Source organism: Lathamus discolor, chromosome 9, assembly GCF_037157495.1.
Source record: "Lathamus discolor isolate bLatDis1 chromosome 9, bLatDis1.hap1, whole genome shotgun sequence".
NCBI lineage: Eukaryota > Metazoa > Chordata > Aves > Psittaciformes > Psittacidae > Lathamus > Lathamus discolor.
In genome coordinates this window covers 20,779,323-20,804,479 of record NC_088892.1, presented here as the reverse complement: position 1 = coordinate 20,804,479, position 25,157 = coordinate 20,779,323, and the positions used below count along the sequence as shown (strand labels likewise).

Below are 25,157 nucleotides of genomic sequence, written 5' to 3'. Positions count from 1 at the left end.
TAGCATTTTCTTTTTCAGTTTCCACTTAGAAAGCCATTACTCTATCTAGCTTGAACAATGGCTGGTACCCTCATGCTTTAACTCGCAGATTAAAGCCGATTACTCCAGGCTGTATAACTGTGCACTGTGTTACCCATAGTATGCTTATGGTCATGGGGTTTGGAGCGGTCAAAGCATCTCAAGCAGCAGTGATTTTGTAGCTCTCTCTGTTCCACTGCACTGAGTGGCCTAAAGCCTTAGGATTACGTTGCTGATGGACCAGCATCCTTACTGACCACCACCTCTGGTGGGCTTTAGGCTAGTCCAGATGTTTGCAGGTAGTAAAAAGAGTGATTGCAGCAAATAGCGTGTTCACTGAGGTGTGTCTGACTGCAGCACCTGAATGTCCCTTTCCCCAGCAGCATCTGACCTCCCTTTGGGCAGCAGTGCCATGGAGATATGATGCATCATCAACTTGAGCTTGGGTAGGAGCTCCCAAATGGAGGCATCACAGAAGCCCTTGGTGGGCGCTGAGAGCCGTCTTCACAGGCAGTTGCAGATGTAACCTCTTTGTGATGAGGAAGGCAGGAAGAAAAGGAGTCACAGAGAAGCTGAGGTTGTTATTGCTCACTGTTAGGGTCAGTGAAGGCCTCTTTCCTACAGCTTTGCCCATGTGTCTTACTGGTGATCAGCCACAGCCGAAACAGGATGACATCAGTTACAGATGTGCCACACCAGGAGATCCATCTGCCTTTGAAACCTGCGCAGAGGCCAGTAGTTCTCTTGTAGCAAAAAAAAGTGTGAGAGAGGAAAATCCTATCCCATATTTGAAATCCACTTTAGGGCACTAAGATGCCATGTGAGAAATCCTGGGAAAGAGAATCAGGGTCTCGCAGGCTTTAATTTGAATTTATTTGAATTTAATTGAAATCTATCTGTTCAGATGCCCTGATCAGGACAGAGCCTGCCTTGCTGTTTATAAAGAGAGATGTGTAGATGTTGTAGCTCTATCAGTGGATGATTAGGTAAAAATAGATCATAATTTGGTTCAGCTTTTATATTTTGCAGAAAAGTGTAGTACCACAAGTATGTATGTTCATAGATAGGTATTTGTGCAAGTGAACACAGCTGTTTCTCAGGACATCTCTTGATGGCTTCAGGAGCAGATGAAGAACAGAACCAAGGCAAAATAAACACCTTTCAGCTAGCTGTGTTCTGCAAATAGGACATGGCTTTCTGTCTTCAGGGTATATCTCTCTGTTAAAACTCTGCCAGCAGAGTGAATCTGTTGTTTAATGCCTGTTCTACTTTTCTCTTGTGCTTTTCTTGGTGAACCACAATGTTTGTAGGAGTGGGTTCAACCGGCTCTATCAGATTGTTCACACTCTCGCTGTCTTTCACTCCTTCGCTTTTTCTGCATGGGCGATGCAGGAGGGCACTCGGAGAAAGGGAAGGCACTTGAGGTTTTATGCAATGTGAGTCCTCTCACAAGAAACGTTTTCCCTGCTTTTCACTGCAAGAAGAAGAGTTGGGGCTCCAGACTCTGATTTAACTTGAAACTCCTGATGTCCGTAACTGGCCACTCCTGCCAATAATGGGGATTTTGCTTCATGACAGGCTGCAGAAAACCGCTTGAATATAACATCCCCAGGAGATTAATCAAGAGCTAAAAGCCTGGTCGGATGCCTTGAGGGCTTCACAGCCAAATACAAACCTGACATCTTTGGCTTAGCTGTCCTGCAGTGAGGCCGTCTGCCTGTCTGCTCTCTATGTGGGCTCTCGGCCCTGTGCCCACCAAGCAAGGCAGCAACAACGGTAGAGAGCAGGTCAGTGAACACTGAGAACCCCAACCCTCCCTTCCCCACACCAGGGGCAGGGGGAGAATTTATGTGGTGCTTTTCCTGCTTAAGAAACGCCTTGTCCATGCTGAGATACTGCAGGGATGAAACCATCTAAAAGGAGCAAATGCTCTGGCTGTGACCTGTCCCCTTCCAGGGGCTCCTCCTGTGATGCTGCTCTGCAGACTGGACTGCTTCCAGGCATTTCTTGTCATCCTCAGTTTTCACCCCAACGGAAGATTTCATCCTTATTAAAATCTTGCTTTCAAAAGCAACCCTGTGCCTGGATGCTGTCTGTGTTTACCAGGGCTCAGGCTCTTGCCAGCAGCTCTTATGAGTTTATGCTCCTGAGTTTACACGGCTTTAATTGACCTCATAGTTCTCCAGCTCTTATTACAATATCAGATAAGTGCTCTGTGGGGTGCTTTTTTTTTCCCCCCCTTTTATTAAAAATAAGGTTGAGAAAAACTTCAGTTACTTAAGGCACTTTCATCAAAACCTCATTACTCAGTTTGCAGGGGTTGTCTTGCGTGAAGGCATTCGGGCTTGCTTGGCTGGGTTGAGAGGGTGAATTATTCACTTCCCTTTAGTAGTTAGGCTGGGTCTAATGTCTAATCCATGCTTGACTTCTCATGCTGAGGCAGGCAGAAGATGTGAACGGAGGTCACCCTGTGGTGAATTGCTGGCCAGTGTGGGAGCCAGTGTTAGCTCGGCATCAGCAAATGCGCTTTTTGACCTGGGAGGTGGGTAAAGAATGGCACTGGTCCTCCAAACCCTCAAGGTCTGAGCCAAAAAGGCCTCGTTAAAGCCATACAAAGCTATTCTCTGAGTACAGTTAGTGTGGATGTGGCACAAATGATGATAAAGGTACACAATGCACCTACACACTGCTGCAGGGCTCTGCAAAGTAGCAGTCAGAGCCTGGCAGAGGAGGGTTGAAGAGCTGCAAGGCTTTTCAGGGGAAGCTTTGCCACCCTGCATGTGGTGGGAATGATTAGATGAGTGTGCTCGATGTGCTCAGACTGCAGTGCTGTCTTTCAATCATCCTTTGTGCAATGACTACAGTCAGGTTTTCCTTCCTCCTGTGTCATTTCCAGCCCATAACACGAAGTCTCAGGTTCTTCAGGTGACAGTTTCAACCTCACTCGTTAACGTTCACTTCGTGTAAGTCTCCCCTTGAATGAAGCCATGCATTGTGTCATGAGTTAGCAAACGTGGAGGTACGACTGGCTTACTGCTTAAATGCACACCGTGCGAAATGGTAATTTCCTGGATACAGAAGTGACATTTTATTCATGAATACATCTTGTGGTTGCTGAACATTTGTAGTTGGAATGATCTTTATGCTTTAAAGGCCTGTTTCTATCCCACCTTCGATGGTTTTCGATGACACAGAAGCCAAGGCAGCTGTTGTAGGAAAAGTGCCATTTACAGTGATGTCCTTGGGCTCCAAAAGGCTCAGCCTGGACCACTGTTACAATGACTTCAGAGCTGCCAACTGCGAGTATGCCCACCCCAAGTGACTGTCCAGAATTAATAGTGTTATTCCAAATGTAAGAAATATTTACAAGTATATTGCTTTACATGCAAATAGAGAATTAAAAGGAAGCAGGAAAAGTCATACAGATATTCTGCCCAGATACTGTATTCACAGAAGGAATAACCAGTATGGACCCACTCCTCGCTAGACTTTCTGAATCCTTTATTAACACAGTTTGTTGTGTCTATTAAGATTCAGAAGTATAATCCAAGCCGTGTGTATCTTCCCACCTGTAGTAGCTGGCTGGGTCCACCATTTAACCCTGCAAATTCAAGTTATTGAGACTTAGTTTAACCTCCATACCTCAGTGAGCCAAGACAAGTTCCAAGACCTCTCTGCCAGGGAGAAATTGCACTCATGGAAAGCCGGGATGCTCAACAGGCAAGGGATGAATCTAGTCAATTGTTGATGCTTCTGAGGCTAAGTGCCAGGTCAGGGTGGCCATCAGGGATCATGCAGGGTCCCAGCAGTTGCAGGGCTGCAAAGCCAGCGTGCCATGTGCAGGACTGCCCAGTACAGTATGAACCTAACGTGAGGTTGTATGGCTGAGTCCTACCTGGTGCTGGGGAACTATGTAAATGGTTTCAAGAAAGAAAGATTTCATTGCTGGTGAAGAAGTTTAATTGGCATGAGTTAATTCCTGAATTAGGGTGTATTCCTCATGTTTTGAGGAGGATGAGGAGGGTCTTGTTTGGTATACTGATGGTTTTCTTTCTTTTCTTCTCCTTACTGCGTTAAACCCTACAGAAGAGGGCAATTGCCAGGTATGTAACTAGACTTTGCAGGTTGCTGTGGATGGATCCTAATTTTTGCCCAATATGTATTGCTTTCCACAACTGTATTGTTCCAGGATTTGATTTGGATTCTGTTCCATCTCATCTGAGATGAATGGGTTTAATCAGAATGTCTTAAGCCTACTTCATTCGACGGTAACCCATTATAAGATGCCAAGAAATGTACCGCAGTCTTGCCATGGCATGGCAAGAGGCTAAATGAAGGGGGGAATGTAGCTTCTAACTAGATTCTAACTAGGAGGCTCTGAGGCTTTATAAGATTTTCCAGGGATAGCCTCATTTGGCCTCTATAAATCGAAGCTAGGCAAGAAAATACAATCTGTCTGTTCCGAAGGGTACTTATTGATTTCAGCAGTCATACTGTAATTGTTCTCACAAATCATCTGATCGAGGTCCCTAATGAAAGGTGGCATAAGCAGCAGTATATTTTGCAGTTGCCCCCCCTCAATAGACAGCAGATGACCATATCTGGAATTCCTTGTTAACCAAATACAAACCTTTCAATGCATTTGACCGTGTGGCTAGAATTAATGAGGTTTATCACACAGCGCTTGGCGCTCTCATTCATCTCATGCCAAGTGGGATTTGTAAGGCTGAGGTGGTGTTGGTGTCAGTCCTCTGCTAGAGAAGTGCTTTGCATCAACAAGGGTTCCTTTGTAGCGAGGGCAGACCTCAAACACTGGGTGTGAAGACGCAGCTCTGGTTTGCAGCCATTTCAGAAGGGGTTTAGCATCTCTTTGTTCTCTAGTTTGCGTGTGTGGTTTTCTACCTTCATTTTGCAGCTCTCACTGGTGGGAGAGCACTCTCTGAAGTTCTTCTGAAGGTTCAAAAAGAACAGCATAGTTTCTCCTCTGAACTTTCGAAACCCAGCTAAAGGCTTTTAGGTGATTATCTCAAGTCTTTTTTCTGTAATGACTTTCTAAGCTCTTGATGTTAAGCAAAAATCTGCGGATAACTCTATCAGTTGTAATTATTTAATGTATATTGAGCTGGGGAAATGGTTCACTTAAGTTCGTCTTTATTCTGCCATTTCCTGTTAGAGATTCGAAGCATAAACCTGCAATTCTCTCTTAATTGCTGCATCCTGTTGGTATCTTTTCCCATTTTTAAAAGATAAACATATGCTTAAATGGGAGCCTTTGAAAGAGGGAAATGAAAAGTCTTCACTGGAGTGTGATGATGGTTTGAGTGCACAAATATCACTGACTGAGGTGAACCCTGATTTTTGGATAGAAAATTCACCACTGATTTAGCAACTTTTTTGCAGAGATGGCAATGGGACAAAGTGGGGGAAGGGTGGGAATGGCATTCACTTTAACAACAAAAGAGTATTTCCTTTGATTAGATTTCACTATTGCCTCTGCACTTCATCCTCCCAAGGATGAGTTCTTGTTGAAGTGGAGCTACACTAATAGGGATGATCATATCCTATACTTAGCTGTTTTAGATCCTTTTTAACACTTATAAACTCTTCCAGCTGATTACAAAGAAACTGTTAGTATAGGAGGACATGCAGAGGAAGAGACACGCTGGGGGCTTATGAGACTGCAGACTTCTTGCAGCCCTGCCTATGAAGTGCCTCCAGTGGAGGACTAGCAGCTGGGATCACAGAGGTTTTGCTGCTATGTCTTGTCTTCCTAGAGAATGAGGGGAGATCTTTCCTGTGGTTTCTTAAGGACCTCAAAAAAATGGTAAGACATTTTATTTTGCACAGGTGCTGGTCACTGCCATCGTACCCATCTTGCTTTCATGGTAAAATGTTACTGGGGCAATCACGTACTGCCTGTGCACTGGGTTTTGGCTGTTAGGAGAGCTGGGTATTTTGTCCTAGCATGTTGCCGTCCAGTGGTTGTGTGTTCTTCCACTTTCCACTGAACAGTAGTTACTTCAAATTAATTCGTTAACTCCTTAGGATCCTGGAACAGTATAGGTTGAACAGAACCTCTCTCTTTGGCTTCTATTCTGAACAGACGATGTTATTTAAGCCTGAACAGAACACATTACTACATGTTCATGGTCTCAAATAAGCAACTAAAATGCGCAGTTAGCTGGGAAGGTAGGTCTAGATCTCACTGCTGGGTTTCCTTCCCTTGTCTATCCTTGATGCCTCTTGTTCCCTTTCTGTGAGTGCTAACTTTATCCCATAGTAGTCTGACAGCGAAGACACACCGAGTTCCTCTGGTTTGATATTTCCATTGCATTATTAGGCTGAGTGGTAGTTGGCAGCAAAATCCATCCCTGTACCTCCAGAGACTCATTAAAACTGGGTAACTCTGAAGTACAGCAAAATGATTTCTGTTTGGACTACATTGCCAGTTTAACAGATGTGTGAAAGGTAAAATGATAAAGTAGTTTCTTGTAAGGAAATTCCTCTAACTAGGTACTTTCTAAAAACTTCCAGCGAACGTTCACTTATTAGATCAACGTTGTAGATATAGCTTCTCTTAATCATATTCTGCATGCTGAAGAGAGTGCATAGATAATTTTTTAGCATCACACCATTTCTTACATGGCTTATCATAATTGCAATAGTTTGTGCATGTGTCTAAAACAGGGGATTGGGAGCGCCATCATTGCACCACTTCAGGACACATACTGGTTGAGCAATGCAGCTGCTTCCATTGGATCCAGCTGGCTTGAATGAGCTTTACCTCTTCCAATTCTCCTTTTCCTGGAGCTTGCACAGACCTGGTTTAGTGGTGGACTTGGCAGTCCTTGGGTAAAGGTTGGACTTGATAATCTTCATGATCTTTTCCAACGTAGTTGATTTGATGATTCTATGACCTGAGCATCTCATCCCCCCTTAAGCAAGGAGGATCCAGCCCATGTTTCTGGAGAGCAGCAAGCGCATAGTGCCTGCTATGATTATGTTACCCACTGTGAGCATATACAGTTGCTGGGGCAGTGGATTTAGGAATAGTACATGAAGAAGCCACTTCTTGGCCAGGGTTTGGCTACAGGCAGATATTTCAGTTGAGTTCAGATGCTACTGAAATGCTTCATAGAATCATAGAATGGTTTGGGTTGGAAAGGACCTTAAGATCATCTAATTCCAATCCCCCTGATGTGGGCAGGGATGCCTCACACTAGACCATGTCACCCAAGGCTCTGTCCAACCTGGCCTTGAGCACTGCCAGGGATGGAACATTTACCATTTCACTGGGCACCCTGTGCCAGCCCCTCAGCACCCTCACAAGGAAGAACTTCTTCCTCATATCTAACCTGAACTTCTCCTGTTTCAGTTTGAACCCATCACCCTTTGTCCTATCGCTACAGTCCCTAACGAAGAGTCCCTCTCCAGCATCGTTGTGGGCCCCTTTCTTCACTTTGATTTTTTCCTCCCTCTATCTCTAATTATGAGGCTTTTTTGTTCTTAAGTGATAGAGAGGAAGGAAGAGCTGTTCCAAATCCCCAGGCAAGCCTGCTTCAATCTGGCCTCATAATTTCAGCTCTAATCATAAAGGAATATCTATTATGGTTTTATTTCAAGCCCCCTTTGTGGAGGTGGCAGACTGAAACCGCATGAGCCCCAGCACTGGGAAGGAAATAATACCCCTCTTGCAGGCTGCTCAGTCAAATGGAGATCTTATGCAGGAGGTCAAGACAATCCCACTAACACATTCCACACTGACATACCCACCTCCCCTCGGCAAATTGAGGGTGCCCAAATGGGTTGCCAAAAGGCCAGATGCTGCTAATCACCATCTGGGCAGCAGGACCCCCCTGAGCAGCTCCGGCTGCAGTGGTGGGGACCCTGCCAAGGCACTGCAGAATGTTTCTGCAGCACCGGCGGGTTTTCATCATCCTCTCTTAACACACCAAAATCAAACAGGAAAATATTTAATGTGACAGGGCAAACAAATGGTGCTTTACTGGAGAAATGATACTTTAAGCATATGATAGCCATCTGCCTCTGCCTCGCCGTGATTGTTGGGGAGTTATAATTGGACACGGTTTTGACACCTACAGGGACTTGCTAGCGTTGCCACCAGGCAGGTTTAAGTGGGACAGAGCGCTTAGGACTGTGAATTTGCACTTGGCTGCCATCCCAACAGCCCTGTTAAAGCTCACCGGGAGATCAGGGATAGAAATAGTTAAGAAAGCTCCCACTTAGGTTAAAGCTAGATGCATAAATTGCAGTCATTTTGTGTTCTTGTATTTAAAGTTGGTGAAGGTTCTTCTTGGAGTAAACCAAAATGTACTATTTTGTGTACAAACATGTTGTATTTACGCATGTTGGTGTTCATAGTTAAGGTCTGACTGTTCTTATGTTCAGGTAACCAACCTTATATATAACAATACATATATATAAAGATATATATATATAAATATCTGCATAAATATATGTGCATATATATATATATGCAGATATAGCCATTGCCACCAGCATGTTACTGTGCTGTTTACTGTGTGCTGCAGCCCACTGATGCTCAAGCCCCATCTCCTGTAACTTAAATTCTTTTCTTAGTAAAGGGCAATAAAGTTTTCACAGATACTTTTTTTCCCCATTTCAAAACATCGATTTTTAGCCCAAACTTGCTGCCAAATTCTATTTTGATCCTGCTGCTTTTATTCCCTAAACTGGATATCACTTAAATTCAGGCACCACAATTACGTGGAGATAATGCTGATAATCTTGTTCTACACTGTTTACCCACAAAGCGCCTGCATGTGGTGTTTATCCTCTTGGTATATAACGCCAGTGACAGCAAACAGCCCTCTGAAAGCTGCTTCGTTTACAGGGAGCTCTGCAGAGTGCAGGTGTGAGCAGGAGCATGTAAGGAATCCCTCATGGGAGTGTGTGAGTGGAGGGTGAGGAAGGAGGAAGGATGCGCAGCACCCATGCGACACCCCGGACCTTGCCAGGTATGTTCCCTGCTGCAGTGCCTCTGGACACAGGTCTTTGCAGCCCTTTTCCACCATGCCCATGTGAAGTTCATATGATTTAAGTTTGGAACGGAGGTTGCCTAGAGAGCCCCTGCCTCTAACAGATGCTAGTGGCCAGGAGCTTTCCTGTAGATCCCAATTTTCCATAGGCAGTTTCCCCACCCCGAAAAATCACATGGGACAGTGCAAGGAGCTGGCTGGCTGCAAGTGGTACATGGGGTAAGCACACTTACATGGGGGCAAGTGTTGCAGTGCCATAAGAAGGCACTGGTGTGGCTGCAGTGTGTGCAGGTTGTCCCCTTTTGAGTCTGGATGTGCCTATTCCATCTGGAAATGCAGGTGGGGATGTAGCTCTGGCACTTGCAGTAAGTTTGGAGGAAATGAGCTTTTAATATGGTGTGCCTGGCTGATCTTCATTTAATATTGAAGGGAGCTGCTTGAACAGTGCATGATGGGGCAGTCGTTTCTCATCTGATGTATTTGAAATATGAGCACTCTTTCTGATGGTCTCTAATTCAGTGGTTCATGCCCGGGTAGAGGAGGGTCAGTACAGCCTTGGTTTAATTGCTGGATGAAAGCTATGCCAGCATAAAGATCCTTTTTGGCACTGCAGAATGCTGCCAGGGCCAAGACCTGATTTCTCTATTGATACATGAATTCTTGAAAGCAAAAGAATGGCCCTGACAAGACCAGACCTGAACTCTTCTGGTCCTCTACCAGCAGCAGTCTGACGCAGGAGCACATCTCTGTGGCTTCGTCTCCAGCAACTGAGGGTGATGTAGGGTCTACAAGGCTGCTGCTGTCAGACTCGGGTTGCAAAGTTTGGGTATCTTTGGGTGTTTTTTAATGGAGATTAGTGGGTTCAGGAATGGTTTAGGTGCATCGAATTGTAAATTCTCAAGAGCATGCTCCTCTGGGACCTTCTCCAGTTTAGGATATCGACTAATCCTAAATCCAAAGCCTGCTATCGATTCCTTCCTGTGCTGTGGTTTGTTACTCTGCCCCAGGCCCTATTAACTAAAGGATGGTACTGTCCTAATTATGTACAAAAATACCAAAGCAAACAAAAGTCAATCCCAAAGGTGGATAATGGATTGGCTTCCCTTTGTTGGGGGAACATTGCTTTTCGTCCATGCATTTCAAGGCGTGCTATTGTTCTTGAACCATTAAAGAGAGAAATATTTGATAATGCAGGGGGGTTGGTAATGACTTAAAGGCAAAATACCCCTTTGCTCCAGTTCAATGTTAATACAGTTTAATTCTTATTAGCATTGATTTTCCCCAAGACTTTAGTATCTTATTTATGAAAGGCAGCTTAATGATATTTAGCAAGAAATAAGAATGTGGGAACAACACATTAGAGCATTCTTCTACCTTCTGGTGTGTTGGTGTAAAACTCCTGCATTTCTAAAAGGGCTCTGCTTCAACTGGTTTGTGTTTCCTCTACAACCACATGACAAACGCACTGGGCCCCATTTCCATCCATATGTAGGATAAGAGAAGTCAGAACTCACCTAGTATGTGGGATAACCACATCTACATGAGCAGATACATATCCCATGGAGCAGAGCATCTCTTCTGTGCCCCCCTTCCTAATGCCTAACAGAGTTTCAGGGTTTCTGGTGTACGAGTGACCTTGCATTTGAGGTTCATGGGGAAGATGCAATCCTAAGGCCATACTGACAGTTTCTTAGAGCAGATGAGGGACGTGCCAAGTTTCTGGTCTGATGATGGTTTCATTTAAGTCAGTTGGGAGTCTCTGACATTCTCAATTACAGCTTGTTTGCACAGGCTCTTTGCAATTGAGATGCAGTTTGCCACCGGTGCACCTAAGCTCTGCTCTGGGACAAGCTAAGATCTCACTGTCAAAGGTCTGAAAGTATGTGGCATTTGCAGTGCTAATAGAGAAGGAGCTGGAAAAGAATGCTTAAACTTTCTTCAGACCTCTTAAGGAATGACACTGTCACCAGTCCTTCTCACTGTTGTTCTAATTGCAAACCAATACCAGCTTAGGCTGTTTGAAAATAAGCTTCCCATTTTCATTCAATTAGTTGGACTGTCTGCCTCATTGCCATGAAAATTATATAGAAGAAAAGGGTAACTTAAAAGGATTTCCTAAGTAGGATCTTGCAGATATCCCAAGTGGGTAAGTAATAAATCCATATATGTGTGTTAAACTATTAAAAAGCAATGGAAGAGTGAGTTTGGGGTGGGGGGAGCTGGATGCCTGCGGTATTTCCTGAGCTGTGAAGCTTTCCTCACTAGAGACTCAACCTGTCCACATCCCAGCCTTTAAGCACAGGGTCCTACTCGTTCCTGTCCAGACTCCCCTTCACAAAGCGCACACAGAACAAGTGAATGACTGCACTAAGACAGTTTTGCATTCAGCTTCTAACCAGAGCCTGCTCCAGGGATCGTGAGGAGACAGTGAACTCTCAGTCCTATGTTCTGAAGCAGAAACAGGGCTGCAGGCAGGGAGGTCTCTGCCAAACCTTTCATCTCTGCAGCTCTAGGAAGGCTGAGGAGTTCCTATATGCTTCCAGGAGCTGGAAATGCTGAGCTGCAGCAGAGCCCACTGGCTGGCTGGGGGTGTCCCTTCCTCTATGTCCTGTTATTTTTACCCCCAAATGCCTTTGCTGTGGCTTTTGACAGGGAAGCATTAGCACTTGCAATCGGCAGCTGAGACCTGTGTCCTGGTCTGTCTGTTATCATCAGAGAGAAAGGATTTCTTTCTTTATGATGAGATTCTGGTGTGTAAATAGTAATGTAGGTTAATATCTCTGAAGATGCTGCTCTGGGTGCTGGGCATCATGATGGACTTGCCATTGCACTGCAATGTTCTTCTGATGAGTAGCAGTTTCCTCACAAATATTGTGCCCCTCAAGCATCTGAAAGGAAATGAAAACAGGGATGGGGATGGTTTTTATGCTGAAGTATATATGTATATGCTGAAGTGTATATATATATATTTATATATAATATATATATTACATTTATATATAATATATATATATATTATATATTTATATATAATATATATATATTTATGCTGAAGTGTATATATATATATATATAAGATTTTGGGGGTTTTGAGTATGTGTGTGTTAGGGAGCAGGGATTTGCAGTCCCTTGAGTGAATCGTGCAAAAACACACTTGCGAATATTCGTCTTTCCACTCCTCTTGAAAGGGCATTTGAGATGTTCAAACACCATCAATAAAACTCAGTTATGGGGACATTAGGTAGGGGAGAACATGCGGATGGGAATATGGGAGAGACACCTGGATCAATGGGCGTGTCTGAGAGGTGCTTGCGTGGACATCTTGAAACCCTTGGTGGGTTCAGGCTGTCCATCCCAGGAGCTGTGCAGTGGGCACAGCAGCTTCCTGGACTCAGCAGACAGCAGGATCGATACCTGCAGGATTTGCAAGGATACTTTTTGGCTGTACTGTATTAATGTAACTGGGAAGTGACTTCTTATCTTTATGGAGTTTCAGGATATAAATCACAAGGCAAAGAAGTAAGGAGCTACAGTTGAAAACCAAACTATTGCCTGAATATTTTGCCCAGCTGAAAGATGTCGTTGGCAAACGTGGAAAACCTCAGGCAATTTTATATTTCAGCTTTATGATGAGCTATTTTATTATCCCAATAATCGTATTTGACGGTCAAAGATCAATATGGACCATATAAATCATTAATGACAAAGAATGTCCATCTTTACTTAGTGCATGTCCAGTCCAGCTCCCTGAAATCCACTGTTTTGCCAAGATGCCTGGAGCACCGCTGAGTGTTCAGAAATCGTGAAACTGGCTAAAAAGGATCCCTTTCCTTATGGGAGAAGGAACAACAGCTCTTCTACTTCATCTTCTACTTTCTGAGCCTCTTAAAGTGACTGACTTCATTATATTCATACTTTTTCCTGCAGAAGTGGATTGATAATAAACTTTTTTATGTAAAAGAAAGAAAAAGCAGGATTTTTCCTGGAGCATATCCAGCTATCAGGATCTATTAGATAAATTGCAAAGTCATCCTGAGATTTGCATTCGAAAGCACAGGGTTAGCTCTCACAAAGCCACAGTACTGCAACTCCTTTGCTTATGTGTTGCTCAGTTAATCAGCAGCCATAATTAAGCCTTCAGAGTGGGGGTTTGCGTGAGGATCTCAGAGGAAAGCTTTGCAGCATCCTCCTGCAGCATGGACGGGTCCTGCAGGCTGGCTGCTGGAGGAGGAGCGGGCTCACCCATTGTTTCTAGTTTCATGCACTCAATGATCTTGGCTCCTTTGATGCATTTGAGGTTGCAGGATGTTTCTTTCTCTAGGTGCTGAGGCTCTTCCTTTTTTCCCTGCTTTTTTCCCTCCTGCTCCACCTTGCAGAGGGCTTCCTGGAGGGGAGCATCATCTGCAACGCACGCAGAGAAACCCCATTTCTCCTTGTCCCCAGGCACCGACCAAATCATTTTCCTTCCGCTTGTTTTCCCTCGGAGCTGGTGGGGAGGCAGGGAGCCATCCCCGTGTTTTCAAAGCACTGGTGCAATTCCTGCCATCCGACTAGTGCGGATGTGACGGGAATGAGAATCGTGGAGCTCTGTCCTCACGCAGCGCTTTGTAAATGAACCGCTTTGATCTCAGGCGGATTTCCCTGTGCTATTTTTAGATGCGGTGAGGATAACCGAGGGATGTCGATTCTAATGCAGACAGAAAGGAGTTTCAGAGGCAGTTTTCCTCCTGGGGCAGGAGAGAAGAGCAGAAGGAGGAAAACAAGGCAATTTCTACCAACGTTTCTAAGCCGTCTGAAACAGAGATAGGTTGTTAAGCCCTTGAGGCTGAGGAGGGATGTTCCCCAAATACAAAATTCACTAGACACCTGATAATTCTACTTGTGTTTCTCCTTGCTGCCTTTTGTATAGCTCACCACTCTGCTACAGCCCAGAGCCAGGACCTGTGATTAAATCCAGCTTTATAGTGTTGTGGATATGTTTATAAGGGTTGCTGGTTAATTGCCCTTTGATTTAAAAATGATTGCAGCATCTCTCATTTTATCTGCTTAAAGGACACAGGTGGAGGTCTCAGATTGCTCACTTTTGATCAGGCCAATTCCTGCTTTGCATTGCCCCTTCAAACATAATATAAAACTTCAGCAAAGCCACAAACTGATAAGCAAATCAAACGTTTCTTACGTAGGGGCAGGAGCATGTATATGTGTGTACAGGTTTGCATGCAGGCTGCTGAGAAGAGCAAGAGTGAGGACCTGTTTACAGGGAAAAAGCTCTTCCAAAGGGGTTTTTTTTCTTCCTCCTCCTTCTTCTCCCATCTCCCGTTGCTGGGGAAACCGCCATCCCCGTGCTCCAAGCGCTGACTCACCAGCCTGGTCCTCTGCTGCACGCATCGCGCCTTGAGCTCCAGCACGGGAACAAAGGAAAGAGACTTCAGCAGTGCAACACGAAACACAGCAAATCTTCTCTCTCGATGTCTCCAGGCTACGGCTGGTGACATCTGGCTGTAAGCACTCTCCAGAGGTGGTAGCAAAGGCATGGGAGAGGCTTTTATTTGGTGCCCTAGGGAAGAAGGAGGCAGTGCTACCTGGATGGATGCTGTTTCATAGCCCTGCAGACCTGCAGGAGGGTGAATCCCCAGGGAATCCCACAGCTGCAAGGGCTGCTGAAGCTGATGGAGAACCCCCCTATTGATTTCTATTGGGCTTATTTCCTATTTTTCCATAAATATTCACAGGAACATGAATAAGTCCTTTTCCCCTCTTCCCTCATCCCCTGTGCCTGCATCTTTTAGCATGGAGCTCAGTTCTGCCCAGCCATGAGCTCTGGGGCTTGTTATGGGCCTTTATTTAGTTTTAAATGTGATGCCCATGGTGCCTGTGGTTAACGAATGGCCAAACACAGTGATGCAATGAACTTGGTGATCTGTTAGCATAAGTCAAGATGCAAATATACTTAGGTTTATAAATCCCAAACCATGAGGTCAGCCAAATAAGCTTTAAAGTCAGGAGTTTACAAATAAGAAAATGAGGATCTATTTGGGTTTTGTGATGCATTTACTACTGTTGAATTCAGCTTTTCTGCTCTGTCTTGGGAGCTGGAATTTTAGCTGCTATTTTAGTGCTTCTGGTTTTCGTGTTTTCCTTTTATCCAGTGCCATAGGTTTGGGGAGGGAAGGAGGGAGATGCAGGAAATGTGATGAGCCTGCAGGAGAGCAGTGAACACAGCAGGACCGGCAGCAGCCAGAAATCAAGCTTAGCAGGTTGTCATTAGGCTGGTGTGTTTGGCTCCTGGTCTTGGCAAGCTTTAGGAAGCTGAGCAATAGCTGGAAATTTCCCCTGCTCAGGATTCTGGGCAGCCTGTGATGCACAGATGTTTCTAACATCTGCATGTGAGAGCAGAGCCCTGATGTTACAGCTGTTGAGGTCTGAGACAGACGTTGACGTCTCTACCAGTTCTTTAAACGCAACCTTTTCTCTCCTTGTCCTTTCTTTTCCAATTCCAACACTGGGGCACAACTTTCAGGTTAAGTTAACCTGACAGCTGAAGCAGAGAGATTCGAATTTGGAGAAAGAGCTCAAAACCTGGTGTCCCTTTAGTTACTAGAGCACAAAAATGTGTGGCCAGATGGATCAGCTAAACATCCTCCCTCCCTCCATGCACCCTGCCTAAGCAACCTTTCCAAAGCTTCTTTGGTACCCAGGATGCCATTTCTCAGCATCACTGGGGCAGTATTTTCTCTCTCTGGGCAGTTCTTCGTCACTTCTGGTTAGTCACAATGTGCCTCCACAGTGAAACATGCTCCTTTTCTTCCTTTCTCCTGCTTCAAGCTTGCTTTTTCTGCAGGAGTTTCAGGGAGGCTGGGTTTTGCAGGTGTGGTGTGGTGCGGACTGCACTGCCCTGAGCCACGTGTGAGCTGCTATTCTGGGGCCAGAGCCCCTGCTTGTGCAAGAACCTTTTGCTGTAGCTCAGCATCATCTGCAACACACCATGAAGTGACTGAGTGCAAGCAGAGAGATGCCAGAAGTCAGGGCAGGAGGAGAGCGTGTTCGACTCAAATAGCAAGGCGGCATTTCAGGCCTGGTTATAAGCCAGCACTGGGTTTTCACAACAGAACTTTGGTTCAGAGAGTTGTCTCCTGAATCCTAAAACCTGTTTCCTGGTAAATTCTTAATTCTGCAAGTAGGTCACGTCTGCTCTCTCCCTTTGGGTACGGTGGAGACTTGACAGGTCTAGATAATAACTCTTCTTTCTTTGATGTTAGATGGCACTTATTTGTTCCCTGCCATCCGCTTTTCATTTCTTCTCTTCAATTCCTGCAAAACTCTGCTGAACTCATGAGTTAATGAAGGATAAGACATTTCTAGGTCCCACCAAGTTCCACAGCACGTAGTCTCTCTCCCACCCCCAGCATGACCCATCGCATTGGCCTGGCGTGGGAAACAGGCTGGAAGGACCACGGTGTCCTGTGAAGTTGCAGGGCATCCAAAGCTTTTCTTTCAGCTTAAAGACAAGATTTAGTGTTGCTGCAGTGCCCGAACTTGACAGCTCTCTGCCTATAAAAGAAGCCACACTATATAGGTCATGGCCAGGTATATAGCAAGAGCATCTCTGCAGTGTGGAGGTCACCTCCAGCTCAGCCAGCGCTGCTAGGCACAGAGGCTGTGTTAGTGCTATTGGCACTTCCAATTCCACCACACAATGGAATGCAATTTCCCCAAGTACCCCACTAATACAATACTTTTATATTTTACCTCTAGAACTGAGTCTCTGTCACAGAGGTTTCAGCTTCCACAGGGAACCTTTTCAAGGCCTTGTCCTAATTACAGAGCAATTCCAGTGACATTTTAAATTATGGGTGAGTTTTACATAATTCTTTTGATACGCGTTGTTATGACATGTAAAATCTTATCTTTGCCAGATGCAGTGAATTATGCAAGATCTTTGTTTTGCCTTTGTCAGGATAATTTGAACCACTGCACATTTAACAAATGCACTTTCAAAGGACTCAGTCCCGCACGGAGCTGCAATAGGTAGAGGTAAGCTTCATAAACTTTATTAAACTTCTATTAAATTATATAAGCTAACAGACAAGTTTATATGACAGTGTTCAAACTGTCAAGTTTGTGAGGAGCAGGAAAACTCTTATCCTGAAATGCAGCCCCTTTCCTAAGCTTGCAGCAATGGCTCATTATATGATCCAATGCTGTTTATTCCATAGGGCCCTGGCTCTGTTGCGGAGCAGACTGCCTGATGCAAATCAGTGGGCAGCAATTCAAAGATCTGTTTTCTTCCCGTCATGCAGTATGTGGCCCCAGCCCTTGTTTACTGCATGCTGCTCAGCCTTGCTCTGAAGATGAAATGCTGTTTGCACTTGTTTTTTTTATCCGTGACTGTCGTTACTGCAGTCGTGTCGGTTTGTTTCACATGCAGGATATTAATTAATTTGTCTCTCTGAAGCCCAGAAAGGCAGGAGAGAAACATTATCACTTTATAGATAAGGAACAGAGACAGAAAGATTCACTCAAGAATGTCAATTAATCTGGGATGTTCAACTTGAGATGCTCATGAGCTGATATCTCCGTGCACATATGGCTTATTGGGTTGCTTTAGTGCTGCTGTGACTTTTGGTGCTGGCAGGGCAGGGCTGCAGCATTCAGCTGCTGCCTGACCACAGAGGCTGCCCAAAGCACTTCACAGGAAGATGGCAGGGTAACTGCAACATCTTGGCAAGGATTTGCACAGCCCTGATGACAAGGGAAGTTTAAAACTAAGGGGGTGAAGGAAAAGAGTGATATGACTTTGTGGGTGCTGTCTTAGACGTGTGGATTTGATGGATGGACCACTCAGTCAATCCACCAAGGAACTGGCTGGATGGTCGCACTCAAACAGTTGTGGTCAATGGCTCAATGTTTCTCAGGGGTCAGTGTTGGGACCAACCCTGATCAATGTCTTTGTCAGTGACATGGATCAAGGGCACCCTCGGCAAGTTTGCTGATGGCACCAAGCTGTGTGGTGCAGTTGACATGCCAGAGGCAAGGAAAGTCTTGTATCATGCAGGAAAGCACAGACAGCCACAGGAACCCAGGGGCAGGGTCCATGTTGAGCTCAACAGCCTCTTTGGCTTTCTTTGGACAATAATCTGCCAGCTTCCACCCCATAAATGAGATATCTGAGAACGACTACAGAAACTTTTCACTTGTCCAAGTTCCAAGAGTATTTCTATAATCTAATCGATGAATTGCATTGATTTATTTGCACTAAGTGACTCCTTGGGGTCTGGATAATAGATAAGGGTATGCATGGTGCTGTACAAACACGTCATAAATAAACGTAGTTTGCAAATCAATTGCCAGATATTAGTGATTAATCTTCCCATAGTAAGATAATGTGATGTCTGCCCATTATAGATTTTTTAAAACATCGGACCTAAGAGGTTTCAGAGTCATTTATTTCAGGAAGGCTGCCCTTTAAGCCAGATCTTACACTTTTTAAAAGGTCAGGAGGTTTAAATATCATGGTTACTTACGAAGCATGGCTCCCTGAGTGGTTTGACAGCTGCCTTCATCAGAACGAATCAAGGTCCTGTTCAAATAAGTGCTCAGCCATTGAGGCTGGGTTCTTGAAGGGAAATTCACACTACCATCCTCTTTGTCTGCTGGTGCTGAATACATAAATTGCTGTAAAGGTTACCCCCAAACCCTGCATACATTAAAACATGTGAGGAACAACATAGACATTTTCCATCTTCAAGTCACTGTCTGGTTCCCAGTGAAAGAGCTGGGGACAGTATAATGTGGTGTTTGCACTACATACAATAGTTTTATGCAGGCAAAAGACAAAATCTCTGAGCAGAGTTAGGTGTAATTCCAGGTATGCTGAGCCAAATAAACCCCTTTACAGCCAGTTGAACCAGACTCGACTTGTGGCCATCAGACCCATGGCCCAAGCATTGTGCTCCCAAGCTGTGCACAGTCAAGCTGACTTCCAGTCTCATTTATCCCTGTGATGCATTATTATACAGCAGGGAGATAATGCCAGTTCTGTATCTGTTTATTGGGTTTTCCAACAAAAAGGGCAGACTTCTTGTCTCTTTGTCTTCCTCATCCTCTCTCAGCACATGCAATGCAGCAAGGCAGGGCCCTGTGGTCCAGATGACCTGCCGTCATCTGCAGTTCGAGTGTTCCACATAGCAGTTCATGTGTTTTGTTTTTAATAGCAAAAAGGGCTTTTAAAGTAATTTAGGTGCAATTGTTTTTCATGCTTACAATGTCTTCCTTCTGCTTTTTTTCTCATGTTAACTTTTTCATGCACTTTTAGGCACACATCACTTTATAGCGCAGCATTCACTTCTAAGAAGGGCAGGTAATACGTGAACAATTTGGATTAGGATGCTTTTGTTCTCAGAGTATTTATGGGGCAGGGGAATGCACATGTTTGCTGCTAAACTCTTAGTTGATTCTACTGATAAATTCACAGGGATAGCCTGAAGTCTGCTGGGACACAGAAGAAGTATCTGTCAGAGCCCTGTTACCCATTGCATATGTGAACTAACAGAAGCCATTCAGCTTACAAATCAGTGTTTTCCTTCTGGTTATAGAGCAATAACATGGCTTTATCCCAAGGTTCAGATGACAAATAAAACTGGTTAAAGCCACTTCTACTCAGCCACTGGCCCTTTGCCTGTTTGTTCCAGGATGCAATACACTCGGGCTTGATGAGCTCATTCATTTTGGTTGAGCCTTCTGTAAGTACAGTGATTGCTCCTCTAGGACCCATTTTGCAGGAGGCCGAGGAGGTGACTTACCCTGTGCTCTGGGCAATCAGAACAGAGATCAGCTTCAGTGGTTTAGAACCAGATGGCTGGAAGTTTTATTAGCATTTAATGAAGACTTTTGGTGTTAAGGCAAATGCCTGGATCTGTAGGCAGCCCAACTTTCAGTAACTTCTTCGCCACTTTTGAGTCATCATTAATGCCATCCCACTCAGCGGTTATTCCTAAGCCTGCTCTCTCTTCCCAGCACTTCTTGGCACACACACGTTTAATTTCCTTTAACCCTGCTGGCGATTAACCTTTCCCCCCTCTCTTGTCTCATTTTGCTTTGCAAGCTCCATCCAGCTCTGTAATCTGTGTCAACTGCTTAAACCCTTCTGCATTTCTCAAAGGCTTAAGATCTTTGTGCAGATTTCGGTGAGGGTTTAGCAGCTGCTTCCCCTCCCTGCTGCTGTGTTGGCCAAGGGACTGGAATATGCTTTCTTCTTTCATGCCATTGCTGAGCAATTCTTCACTGTTGTGCTTCACTGTGACCGATCAGAGCCTTTCCCACTGCAGACTTTGATCAAGAAGTAAAAGACTTCTAGCAAAGCATCAGTCCCTTCCTGCTCACTGCACAAGCCAGTACCAAGCGGAACGTGAGGCTTGTGAAAGTGCTTGCATGAACAAAGCTGGCAAGGTTTTCATCTCCTAAACATTTTCCAGCTTACTGCCTTGGCAGGGTGGATTGCTGTGTGCTCTAAGCCTGCTTCACACCGTGAGGCGCTTCTTGAGCTTGCTGGTGCCAGCCCCATTCTCATCAGTTCAGGCTGTTTGCCAGCAAGCTCTTGGATGATAAACATGGTCTGCTATATATACATCATCTATCTATCTATCTATCTATCTATCTATCTATCTATCTATCTATCTATCTATCTATCTATCTACCTATCTTTGCCAGCAAGCTCTTGGATGATAAACATGGTCTGCTATATATACATCTATCTATCTATCTATCTAGCTAGCTAGCTAGCTAGCTCTATTTTATATATATATAATGTATATATGTATGTATGTCTATGTGTGTCTATGAGCGTGTGTATCTTTCATGTATGTGTGTGTGTGTATGTAAATCACTTCATTGTGCTTGTGTGTGAAGACATTTTCCTCCTTGGCAGAACTTAAGCTCTGAGTGGGCTGCTGTCTGTCTGATGTGGAGCACGATGAAAGAATTCTGCCTTTGTCTCCATTGAAGATGAAAATGATTTAGAGCTGGCTCAGTAACATGCCACAGAGAGATGTGCCAAGGCCTGGCTCTGCTGTGGGTGAGCCAAAGCTCTCCTGGAGCCAGATGTGTAACTGGGTAGGGTACAGTCCCCTGCAAGGTGCATGTTATGAGGGGCTGCATTGAGGGGGAGAAGGACCCTCAGCAAGTGACCTCTGGTGGGGGAACACTGATGAGGTGCTGGCTTTGCATGACAGCAGGGATGCTGTGGACCTGCCATGGGAAGCTGGCACATACCTGGGCTCCACGTTGTGCATCTTGAATGTTGATTAAGTTTACAGTAAAGGATACAATGGGACCAAGCACTGGGGACCATGAAGGTGAGACTGGAGATATGTTCATAGGTTGAGCCTTCAGGGTCATCCAAGCAGAAGAGGACACAAGCTGGTAAGAACAGCATCCGTATTCCCGACTGGTTTCTGATTTCCTTTGCTTTTTCTCTGTTTTGCTCAGTCTATCCTGATTAAGTGATCATAAAATCCTCTGATTGAAACTCCCTAGAAAACCTCATTCTATTACCTAATGGAAAACCTGTGTATTATTTAATGCAAAGCAATCTTTTCACCAACGTCTCTGTAGCAGGCTCATTCCCAAACATTGGCGCTACTTCCAAAAGCAATAATTGTTCTTTTAAATGAAGGACGTTAAAAACCCACCCCCTTTAAACAACAACAAAAGTTCTGCTTTTCCTTAACAAGAAGAGAAGTTTAATTTTTGGAGCTCACTCTGTATTATTAACTCAATTATCAGAAGGGATGGTTGGATGAGCAGACAATTAAAATAAGGAGAAGCTCAGAAGGAAAAGTTCATCAGTGCGTTAGAGAGACAATGGGGGAAAGTAAAACTGTTTCAGGTACCTTTTGAAGGAAACCATTTGGGAAGGAAATTGGATTAATCAAGTTTTTGAACCGCTTAATGTTGTTATCTAAAAATATTTCATACATTAACACTGTAACATACTTATGCATGAGGTAATATCTGAGATCCTTCAGCAACAGGTCTGGGTAAAGGTACTTCAGATCAACATGGGACTCCACTTACTGCAGTCTGTGGTGTATTCTGCAGCCAAGATTAGGATCAAGCCATGAGATCCATAACAGAGGAGTCTGAACTGTGCCATAGTATTTTGCTGTACTGGTCATGGGTCAGGGTGTGAGCTGAGTCCTGCTTAATTCAATGAGTGGCAGTGGTTTTGTTGCATCTCATGGAGAATTCATCCCACTCTGATCCTTAAGCTCCATCCCCTCCTTTACCTGCCTTAAGTGGCTTTGTCCTTTCTGTCATAATCAAAGTGAAATGTCTACTTCGTTGTTCTAAACCATCTTTGGTAGAGCTAAACAGTGACTGGGATGAGCATGCAGCGAAGCCACTGTCACCAGAAATACCTGTGAACAGGAGTCTTTTTCCTTCTGACATTTCATTCCCATTACCCCTTCCCCAGAGCACATGTGTGCACAGCACTGGGGATGCTACAAGTATTCTTTGGAGGGTTTCTGAATACAACACTAATTCCTGTAATCTCTTTTCTACCTTTTCTTTTTCCCTGTTCTCCTTGAGAGGGTGCCTGATAACCTTTTCTTTCCCTGATTTGTCTCCTTGAGGTTTTGCTTGTAGAGCTGACGCCACTGACAGCTCAGATCAGCATCTCACCACATCAACCAGCTCTGTGCACTACAACCACCAGGACAGAGACAACTCTTCCTTCATGTACAAATGTGATGGCCCTTAGTGGAGGGTGGACCTGTGACCCTGTCCTTGGCAAGGAGGCAACTGAGAAAAGGAGTGTGACAGACAATGTGTGATGCTGAGAAACCCAGAGGAGATGAAAGCATTCATCCTACCCTTCCAGCTGTTGAATTTAGGTGAGAAATGCCAATCATATGTGGGGAAAAAATTAGGACTATGGGTGCTTGAAAGTAATTTTCCATAGGTGGTATTTAAGAATCTTAACTTCCAAATCATTAATAATGATCTTTGAAAGGAGACCTATAAACTGTCTTCCAGTTCCTGATGAGGTGGAATAATTTATTCCTTCAATTTCTCTGATTAATGTAAAATGTGTTTCAAAAATGGGTTTTCTTTAATATTTCAACTTCCCCATGAGAGCAGCTGCAGAAGGGCAGGGTGATTGATTGCCCCCGAACCACCATGGCATGTTCCCAAAGCAGGGTAAGCTCTGCCACTGGAGCTCATCAGCAATAAGAGCCATCAGGCACCAGCAAACCCAGCTTGGGTCAGGACCCTGCTCTTCACAAGGCATGAACCTTGATGCCAGCCTCACAGGAGTGGGCAGGGCCCCACAGTTCTGCTCACTCATGCCAGGGAAGATAGATAGTTTCTTAACGTGTGAATTTAGAATATTAAGTTGCTGAGAACACGTCCCCCCAAAAGAAAGATGAAAAAAGGCAAAAAGCTGGTGTGGTTCAGGGTAAATTGCATGGTAAGGCTTTTCTCTAAGAAATAAATTTATCTCAAACAGAATCCCAGACTGGTTTGGGTCGGAAGGGAGCTTAAAGCTGATCCAGTTCCATCCCCCTGCCGTGGCCAGGGACCCCTTCCACTGGAGCAGCTTGCTCCAAGCCCCTGTGTCCAACCTGGCCTTGAGCACTGCCAGGGATGGGGCAGCCACAGCTTCTCTGGGCACCATGTGCCAGTGTCTCACCACAGTAAAGAATTACTTCCTAACATCTAATCTAAATCTCCCCTCTGTCAGATTAAAGCCATTCCTCCCCCTGTCCTGTCACTATGTGCCCTTGTAAAAAAAATAGGCTTTCTGGTATTCCTTTATGTCATCTTTGCAGAGCCAAAGTCAGACAAAACCATGGTGTTTTTGTCTTAAACTGTGTAGGAAACTGAGCTCTGATATTTAGAGCAGCAATTTGCTGAGCTGGTAAAACACATCACATTTTGGGTCCTTCATGGACCGTGTTGAGACTACAGTAAATTGAAGGGTCCATCTGTGATGGTCTAGGCTTGATCACTCAAGTTGTGCCTCTCTGATTCAGAAAGACATAGGATAAGGATAATGCAGAAGGGTCTATATCCCAAGGAAAGCTAAGCAATGGTGTAGTGCATCAGTGGTGGGGTGCAGAGCCATTACATACCTGCGGGGATAAAAATCAGAGTCCAGACAAGAGGTATTCTGTTTTGGAGAGAGTTATTTATTAGAAGATAGGAGGTTGTTACGTACAGATTCTGTCCTGCAAAAGTGTCCTGGTCACGGATATGTCAGGGAGACATTTAAACCCATTAGAGCTGGCTCTGGTCTCCATGCAGAGATACTCAAGACACGGCAGAGCTCTGCCAGACCTGGCTCTCCTGCTGGTGCTCTGCTGGGGGGAGGCCTGGCGTACCACAGCATCCCTGAGCTCATTACACAGCCTTCATCCCACTGGAAAACCTGGCCTGTGGACTGGAAACCCGTGGTGGGAACACCAGGCGGTGCTGCAGAAGGGGCACCGCTCTTCCCTGGGGTCACTTAGAGAGATTTTTCCCCAGGCAGGGAATTGTCTTCCGTTGTGCCAGCAATGTTGCAAGTGGCTACAGAGATACAACCATGCTATGAGGTAACATGAGGTAAGTTAAAAGGGCAGAAAAACACGGAAAAGAAAGAAGAAAGATCTCTGTGATACAGAGAAGACTTCTTCCCACCCTCCTTCACCCCAAAACCAGGCCAAGCAGGCAATGCCTGCGCCCCTGCAGAGACCTCTGAGAAAGCAGCTCTGACAAGCAGATCACAAAAAGGTGCCAGTTTTGCCTCATAATAGCTCTGCTCCTAGCTGTATTCCTCCCAATTTCATGGGTGACCTGTTTTCTTTTGGCTTGGCAGGTAGCATTTGTCAGCCTTTCATAGGCTCAGGGCTTTGCCAAGTGAAGCGCCGGTGCATCAGAGAGCTTCTCTGCTGGTTTTGCACCTCCCAGGCTGACTCCACATCCCTGGTATGGTGCATTCTGGAGACAGGATAAATGGCAGGTGAAAGGCATCGTAGAACCATGGACTGGTTTGGGTTGGAAGGAACCTTAAAGCTCATCCCTCCTGCCATGGGCAGGGACCCCTTCCACTAGAGCAGGTTGCTCCAAGCCCCA

At 44.9% G+C, this 25,157-nt stretch overlaps 1 long non-coding RNA gene across 8 annotated transcripts in view; it reads left to right on the top strand.

Annotated features, from left to right (window-relative positions):
* Positions 1-25,157, top strand: part of LOC136019446 (uncharacterized) — a 73,332-nt gene that overhangs the window by 22,342 nt on the left and 25,833 nt on the right. For 7 of the 8 annotated variants that reach the window (XR_010614885.1, XR_010614881.1, XR_010614884.1 and 4 more), the window contains exons 3-6: positions 8,894-9,017; positions 16,794-16,891; positions 16,996-17,072; positions 22,673-22,933. This is a non-coding gene — a long non-coding RNA (uncharacterized LOC136019446). The remainder of the gene's footprint in view (positions 1-8,893; positions 9,018-16,793; positions 16,892-16,995; positions 17,073-22,672; positions 22,934-25,157) is intronic. The other variant, XR_010614882.1, reaches the window with a different exon arrangement.